This window comes from Cupressus sempervirens, chromosome 9 (genome assembly GCF_028749045.1).
Source record: "Cupressus sempervirens isolate cs-2001-9-10 chromosome 9, ASM2874904v1, whole genome shotgun sequence".
Taxonomy (NCBI): Eukaryota; Viridiplantae; Streptophyta; class Pinopsida; order Cupressales; family Cupressaceae; genus Cupressus; species Cupressus sempervirens.
In genome coordinates, this window is record NC_143126.1 from 215,227,902 (window position 1) to 215,237,503 (window position 9,602).

Below are 9,602 nucleotides of genomic sequence, written 5' to 3' on the forward strand. Positions count from 1 at the left end.
TGTTAAAAGTTGCATTATGGTTGATTAACTTCAGAAACCAATTTAAAGAGGTGGATATGACCATAAATTATGATTTATAAAATGACAAATGAATTTTTATTTTGATATGAGGATATTAGACATAAGTAGTTATACGAATTACTTCATTTAGATGATGATTATGGTAATATAATTTGGTATAGAATGATATAAGATTTTCTTAGACAATGAAATTAGATTAAGTTATAACGAGGAGAACCACTTACAATGAAATTTAATTATAAATGTTTCTAAGTGATTTCCATTTGATGGGATCTCATGAGAAAATTGTGTTGGAAGATGATATTGATCCAATATTTTGATCTATAACATAAATAGGAGTATGTGGTAAATTCTAATGATTCTTATTATCATATATTTTATATGTTATGATTTAGTCTCTAATTAGATTCTAATGACAAGGACTTAGTATTGTAGTAGTGTCAATTTATATGATGATGTTATGAGTACTCTTACATGCATAGTAATTTGTTAATTAATGTGATCACCAGGATGATATAATAGGAATATTGAAAATTTGTGTTGAATTGAATTATGTTAAGGTGAAATAACCCTTACTATATGGGTCATTTAGAAATAATATTGGACTGGGACAATTTGTCAAACACTTGTTATGTAACCTTTAGTTTTGTATTATTTCCAATAGGATTCATCAAGTAATATAGATGCAACAATAGGTAATAATACCATCAATATTCAAGGAAGAATTTTTTTATTACAATCAAATTTTTTTCAATGTCTAATCACAATACAATAATCGAATAACAAACCTGGACTAAATAGGAACAATATCAAAAACCTGAGATTGCCGCCTCCATGAAGTTTGCCAGTTCTGTTCAAAGTCTTCTTTACCTAGTTGGAAACGTAGAAACTGATGCCACCAACCCACCACCCTCTATTCGAGCCCGTGCACAATTTCTTCAATTTGGAGTGTTGATCTAGCCTGGTTCTGAACCGAGATGGGTGTTGTAATCATTTTGGCTTATTAAGTGAGTCGCTTAATGCAAACCGAACTGCAATTGCCAAGACTTGATCAAGATCGCTTCGTAATTATATTTCACCTATGGATTTATACAGACGGCTAATCAATATCCTCGGACTGAGATTTATACAAGTCTGATAATCAATATCCTTGGACTGATATGATTTCTTCTCCTTAATTTGGTGATCCAACCCATAACCTGTGAATTGATTCATGCATTATCCATACTCTACCAAAATGGTTTTAAGGATATACGGAAGCACTGCTGGATGGAAGGATGGCCCTAGAACTTGCTCATCTACTCCTGATCTGTTTACAATGTGATCTTTCTATGAAGATTCAAATCTTCCACCAAAAAGAACGCCCAACTTGATGTGGACTGGGCCGCTTGGGTTCGGGTAAAACCAGGAAGCAATTCACATACATATACAACCATATAAATGTGTTTCCTGTTTCCTTCTAGTACCCCCAATCCGTCAATAGTAAATTCTTTTCTCTATTATCAACGAACCACAAACTTGACCTTAGGTCACCAATCTCTACCCAGGTGAAGTGACTAAAATGTCACCTCCAGTTTTTGCAATAATTCGGGTGATATTCCACACCCTCAAAATTGCTTATCAATGGGAGTTTTCATTCCCAAAGATAACTTGAGAAACTTGCAGACCAAAGACTACAAATTGCTCTAACTGATAATTGAAATCAATTCCACAAAACCGCTTGTTCAAATGGGTGCCTCATGTCCTCTATTTATTCACTTTTTTGAGAAGTTACTAGAAGTTTTCCGGAATTGTCTTTTATAATGCACTTTTATTATTAATTAACTTTATAAAATTAAATAAATAACTTTATAAAGTTTAAGTACAATCTCAATTTAACATTAGAACAAGTAGGCCCCACTTACTGAATTATTATTCTCTGAGAGCAAGAATGTAATCATCTGAGAATAAAATGACTCTCTCTAAAAAAATTTGCCTACGAGAGTCAATAATAGGAAAATCTCCGATAGAAGTCATGTTGCTAGAAAGGGGACATGACAGTCCGCCCTTCCTGAAATTGCTTGTCCTCAAGCAATCTCAAAGCTGGATGTTGCAAAATTGTTTCATTTTTCCAAGTGGCATCTTCAACTGGTAGATCTCTCCATTTGACCAAATATTCTCTGATTACCCTTCTGCGGAGCTATTTTTCCCTGCTTTCCAAAATGAATTCTGGCACTAAGATCAATTTCCCTTCATCATCCAAAGGAGGTAATATGGTAGAAGGTACCACATTCTGTCCCAGTGCTTTTTTGAGGCGCGACACATGGAACACATTATGCACTTTACTATCTGCTGGGAGCTCAAGCTCATAAGCCAATTCCCCTATTCGTCTGGTAATTCTGAAAGGCCCATAATATCTAGGCTTAAGCTTTTCTAACCCACTTCTTTTGAGAGTAGATTTTCAGAAGGGCTGAAGCATGAGGTAAACCATGTCACCCACCTCAAAGCTCCTCTCTGTCCTCTTTTGATCTGCATATTGCTTATACTGATTCTGTGCCCGAGCAATGTTATCCCGAAGTGTGCTAATAATGTCTTTACTCTCTTGAATCGAATTCTCGGCACGTGGAACTCGGACATCCCCCATTAGAAAGTCAATAAAGCTTGGTGCATCATACCCATATAATGCTCGAAAAGGTGTCATCTAAATTGACATGTGAAAAGTGGTATTGTAACAATATTCACACAAATAAATCCATCTTACCCAAGCCTTCTACTGATCAGCCATGTATTTCCTCAAGTAGCCTTCCACCCACTTATTTACTATCTTCATCTGTCCATCAGTCTATGGGTGATAACTAGTACTGGGTGTGAGTTCAGTGCCGCATAATCGAAACACCTCCTTCCAAAAATAACTCAAGAATCTACTGTCCCTGCCACTGACAATACTACAGGGTATCCCATGTAACCTGAGAACCTCTCTGAAGAATACCTCAGCTACCTGTACTGTTGTATAAGTTGTGGTAATGGGAAAGAAGTGAGCATATTTCATTAGTCTATCCACTATCACATAAATGCAATCGCGTCCCTGAGCCTTGGGCAACTTTGTAATGAAATTCATGGATATGCATTCCCACTTCTATCTCGGGATGGGTAGTGGCTGTAGAAGTCCTGCTGGGAAGATGTGCTCCTATTTATTTTTTTGACATACAAAACACTCATGAACATACTGCAATACATCCTTCTTGAGTCCTTTCCATGTAAACCGTTCCCGTACCTGTCTATATGTTTTAAAGTACCCTGGATGACCAGCTATGGGTGAATCATGAAGAGCTCGCATAATAGACTGCTTCACCTTCGATCCTGAGACTAAAAATATCCTGCTCTTGTAAATAATCAATTCATCCACAAGTGTATACCTGGTATCAACAATTGTCCCATCAACTATCCCAGATGCCCAAGAGTCTCTAGCATATTCTGCAACAATCAAATGCTTCCAATCCTCAGAGATCTCTACCATTGCACTAAGATGTGGCCTTCGTGACAAGGCATCTGCTACCACGTTCTGAGTGCCCTTAACATATGATATATCAAAGTCGTATGCCTGTAGCTTACTTACCCATTTTTGTTGTCTATCATTGAGATCTCTTTGCCCAAGGAAATGTCTCAAACTGTTGTGGTCAGTTTTAATACAAAACTTACCACCTACTAAGTACTGCCTGAACTTAGCTAATGCATGCATGATAGCTAACATCTCCTTGTCATAAATGTTGAATGATCTTTCTGGCCCACGGAGTTTCCTGCTCTCATATGCAATAGGGTGTTTGTCCTGCATCAAAACAGCCCCAATACCATCTCCTGAGGCGTCACACTGAAGTTCAAATGGCTTCGAGAAGTCGGGCAATGCTAGCACTGGACATGAAGTCATGATCTCTTTAAATTTGTCAAAACAAGCCTGTGCCTTTGATGTCCAAACAAAAGATCCCTTTTTAAGCAAATCTGTCATAGGAGCCGCATGTCGCGAATACCCGCAAACAAATCTGCAATAGAAGCCACATAAACCAAGGAATCCTCTCAGCTGGGTCAGGTTCTCAGGAATTGGCCACTCCACAATGGCACGAATCTTATCAGGATCCATCTGTACTCCTTCTCTACTGATAATATGACCTAAGTATAACAACTCAGTCATACCCAAATCACATTTGGACTCTTTGGCATACAAAGACTCTGCCTGCAAGGTCTTCAATACTATCTCTAAATGCTCCATGTGCTCACGCCATGTCTGACTGTATACCAAGATATCATCAAAGAAAACCAACACAAATTTCCTAAGCTGATGATGGAAAACCTTATTCATGGTGGACTGGAAAGTGGCTGGTGCATTGGTCAACCCGAATGGCATCACTACAAACTCAAAATGTCCACAATGACATCTGAAAGCAGTCTTCTCTATGTCCTGTTCTCTGACTCTAATCTAGTGGTAACCAGATCCGGATCTAAGGTCTATTTTACTAAAGTAGCATGCCCCATGTAGTTCATCTATCAACTCATCAATTCGTGGAATAGGGTATCTATTCTTAATATTCTTCTTATTCAGCATTCTATAATCTATGCACATCTGAAGAGAACCATCTTTCTTTTTTACCAAAACTACTGAAGAAGCAAAAGGAGACTTACTAGGTCTAATGTGTCCCATTCCAAGAATCTCCTTGATGGTTTTTTCTATTTCATCTTTGAGTCTCTTTGGATGCCTATATGGAGTGATCATAATCGGTTTGGCACCTTCTTCTAATTCGATGATGTGCTCAATCCCTCTATCAGGTGGTGTACCAGGTGGAATATCATTGAATACCTTACTATACTTTTCCCTCAATATCTGGATGTCTGGATGATATTCTATCTTTTTTTGTTCTACATTTGTAGGCATGAGAGTACACACAGTTGCCCATTCAATATCATTATGCCTCACCAACCTTTCCAATCTTCTGAGAGAAATAGTTCGGATGTCACTATTCTGGATAGCTCTCAACACATGCTGCTTCCCATCTACTTCAAACTTGATTTCCATGTCCTTGAGTCGAAAAGTGACCTCACCCAATAGACATACCCAAAACGATATCCAAATCACCCATATTGACCACATGGTAATCTGCTTTGAACTCATAATTATTCAAGCGTAAAGGCATGTCTCTAACCATCCTATTACACTTAAGAGTGTAACCATCAGCAACTTGTACGCGGAGACCTTCAAATTCTTCTGTCTTAATACCACGGCACTCAACCAGTCGTGCATCAATGAAGTTGTGCGTAGCGCCTGTATCAACCAATGTGATCACTTTCTGTCCTGCTAAAACTCCCCGTAACCTAAAGGATCCCTCCTGTTGAATGCTAGACAAATGCCCCTGCTGTAAATTCAATTAAGATTCCATTTTTTGCTTTGAATTTCCTGTTTCTCCCTCAAGCTCTAAATCACTGTGATCATCCTCATTTGTTGTACTGTCAGAATCTGATCCTTCATAATATGCCCACATAACTCTATTGGCTTTTCCTTTAGGTCTCAAAGGACAATCATGATCCCTGTCATATGGACCTTTGCAATAGAAGCATAATTTCTTCTTGCACAATTCGTTTAATGCTTCTGCATCCAGGGGTGGAGTAGATTTTCCTTTGGTTTCAATTCTCTTTCCTTTATTCTTATCAAACTTCTTATTGTCTCTGAAAGAGGTAGTACTTCTGGAAGTGAACCTGCTAGAAGGTGTTGTAAGCTCCATACTCCATGCTTTCCTCATGGCCTCCTGAAGTGTTGGTTGGTCAAATGCCTTGATCCATCCTTGAGGGGTTCAGACAATCCTTCTATAAATAAGATAACTAACCGTCTTTCAGACACGTCTTGTACCATGACTGACAATCTCTGAAATTCACTACTATAAACCTCCAAATTACCAGACTATCTCAACTGTGCAAGGTCGCGAAAATAAATCTCTGGATCTTTCTTATCAAAACGTTCAACCAATTTGTCCACAAAGTCTTGGTAAGATGTCACCTAGTTGTGTTGCAATGTAACCATCCTGTGTGACCACCAATCATGAGTTGCTCCCTCTAAATGCAAAGTGGCATATCTAATGGCATCTATCTCTGACATAGGCCTCAATGCCAAGAATGTATCCAACTTATGAACCCAAGCATGTGCTATCATCTGACCACTACCATCAAAAGATGGTAAAGTGAGCTTGCTAACAGCTCACTGTAACTCACTATCATGACCCCCTCTAGTCCTCCTATTCTGATGGCTCCTCCTCATATGCTCTCTCCTTTGATTCAAATAGCAATCAAAATTCAATAGTTCACGCACATGCGGGGGCAATGCCTACCATTCTGCAGTAGCAGCTCTAAGATCATCCTGGAAATCATCCGGCAAATCATCTTCTCCTATCTCCTAAGCCTCCTCCCTTAGGAAGGTGGGACGAGTAGGCCTATTTGCGGTCCATGATCTGCGCCTAGGAGCACCCTGTGAGCCTACCACACTTCTATTATCGTGATCAAGTGTACCTCTACCTTGTTCCTGAATCCTAGGCTGAACAACTCTCTCCATTATGGTAGTCAAAGCTTGTAGTGTCTGAGCTATTTCTTGATGTCCAGTAGTCATGATTTTGTAAAACTCTCTGGTTTCATCGTCATCAACCCTGTGAAAACTAGGTGGACTCTGTGACTGTCTCTCACCCATATTTCTGCCCTTGAATATTGTCCTCCTGCAAATATAATATCTGGAATATGGTTGCATAAAATATTCTACCCAATAGGATGGCAAGACTACAGCTCGGATACCACTGAAATAACCCTTACTATATGGGTCATTTAGAAATAATATTGGACTAGGACAATTTGTCAAACACTTGTTATGTAAGCTTCAGTTTTGTATTATTTCCAATAGGATTCACCAAGTAATATAGATGCAACAATAGGTAATAATACCATCGATATTCAAGGAAGAATTTTTTTATTACAATCAAATTTTTTTCAATGTCTAATCACAATAAAATAATCAAATAACAGACCTGGACTAAATAGGAACAATATCAAAAACTTGAGATTGTCGCCTCCATGAAGTTTGCCAGTTCTGTTCAAAGTCTTCTTTACCTAGTTGGAAACGTAGAAACTGATGCCGCCAACCCACCACCCTCTATTCGCGCCTGTGCATAATTTCTTCAATTTGGAGTGTCGATCCAGCCTGGTTCTGAACCGAGACGGGTGTTGTAATCGTTCTGGCTTATTAAGTGAGTCACTTAATGCAAACCAAACTACAATTACCAAGACTTGATCAAGATTGCTTCGTAATTATATTTCACCTGCGGATTTATACAGATGGCTAATCAATATCCTCGGACTGAGATTTATACAAGTCTGATAATCAATATCCTTGGACTGATACGATTTCTTCTCCTTAATTTGGTGATTCGACCCATAACCTGTGAATTGATTCGTGCATTATCCATACTCTACTGAAATGGTTTTAAGGATATACGAAAGCACTGTTGGACGGAAGGACGACCCTAGAACTTGCTTGTCTACTTTTGATCTGTTTACAATGCGATCTTTCTATGAAGATTCAAATCTTCCACCAAAAAGAACACCCAACTTGATGTGGACTGGGCCGCTTGGGTTCGGGTAAAACCAGGAAGCAATTCACATACAGATACAACCATATAAATGTGTTTCTTGTTTCCTTCTAGTACCCCCAATCAGTCAATAGTAAACTCTTTTCTCTGTTATCAACGAACCACAAACTTGACCTTAGGTCACCAATCTCTACCCAAGTGAAGTAACTGAAATGTCAACTCCAGTTTTTGCAATAATTCGGGTGATATTCCACACCCTCAAAATTGCTTATCAATGGGAGTTTTTGTTCCCAAAGATAACTTGAGAAACTTGCAGACCAAAGACTACAAATTGCTCTAACTGATAATTGAAATCAATTCCACAAAACAGCTTGTTCAAATGGGTGCCTCATGTCCTCTATTTATTCACTTTTTTGAGAAGTTACTGGAAGTTTTTTAGAATTGTCTTTTATAATGCACTTTTATTATTAATTAACTTTATAAAATTAAATAAATAACTTTATAAAGTTTAAGTACAATCTCAATTTAAAATTAGAACAAGTAGGCCCCACTTACTGAATTATTATTCTCTGAGAGCAAGAATGTAATCATCTGAGAATAAAATGACTCTCTCTCTAAAACCATTTGCCTACGAGAGTCAATAATAGGCAAATCTCCGATAGAAGTCATGTTGCTAGAAAGGGGACATGACATAAGGTGAACTTGGTGTTGCATAATTCAATGATTTTCTTGTATACTCATGGCTACCTATAACTCATGTGGAATAATAATGTATAGTTGTGATACATATTATAAGGGGATAAGAATTAAATTCGATATGTTAGAAAAATGGAAATGTAATTAATAATTATTATGATTATGATGACGATCTAATCCCAGCTATGTCTATATTGCAATAAAGTGAGTATGCCTAAGAGGGAGGAGAAATTTCTTCATTCTAAGTGAAAATATGTGGTTGAAGAGTGGGACACTAAGTATCTTTTTTTAAGAAAATAGGATGTATTCTTGAAGGACTTAATTAAATAGGCTAAGTGTGATGGGTTTGAATAATATTAGGAAATCATGTAGTGTCTAAGAGGGAGTTAGGTTGGGGGCTCTTAGATAAGTTTGAATATCGGTTATACTCTTGTTAGGGCTTTCAAAATGCATTTAAAAGTCTATTTTATGAGTATTCATTCAAAAATAGACTCCTAAGTTCTATACCTATGAGAGAGGTGATAGTTGGAGGTATAATATTGTATATTAGACATGACGTGACATCTCAAAAGGGCCAGTTTTTAAAAGTGGCAAAAATGGAAGTGGGAAACTCATTTTCTCCATCTTGAGAGATTCCACATGATGAGTGGGGGACAAGAGTGGGAGAAAATAAATCCTTGGATCCATGTGCCATAATTCTTGGAGCCATAAGACTTATTAAAAAATTATAAAAAATGATTAGATGACTATTAGAGGGACCATGGGAAGAGCTAGTGGATTGTTCACCCACTCTCCATTCTTAGAGATTGTTAGGAGTTAATAAGATATTGATATTTTGGGGGAAAGAAGAAGGAGATGGAGAAGTAAATATGGAGATGAAGAGGATGTGGTTCTGATTTTGGTGATCAAAGGAGAGCTTGACCAAAGATGAGTAAATTATTTTCCTTTTGCATTATAGTAGAATGTTAGTTAAATGTAAAAGTTGAGCTAGGATGGGATTTTTAGGAAATGTTAAGAAATCATTTTTTATGTTGAGAGAAGAGCACATATGACAACATCTATTATCTTTTGATGAAATGATATTATTATTGCTCAGGGGTATGGATAGGATCATTGAGATCTCATGATGTCATTATGGTTGGGTGGAAAAGAGAAAGGTTGTCTATATTTTGGGTTAACTTCTTCTATATTGTAAAAGAAAATAAGCAGGGTATGTTTAGTGCTTTCAGTGTATCATTGTATGGTTGTTGTAATAAAAGAGTAAAATTTCTTACTTATATTCTGGTTTTAGTC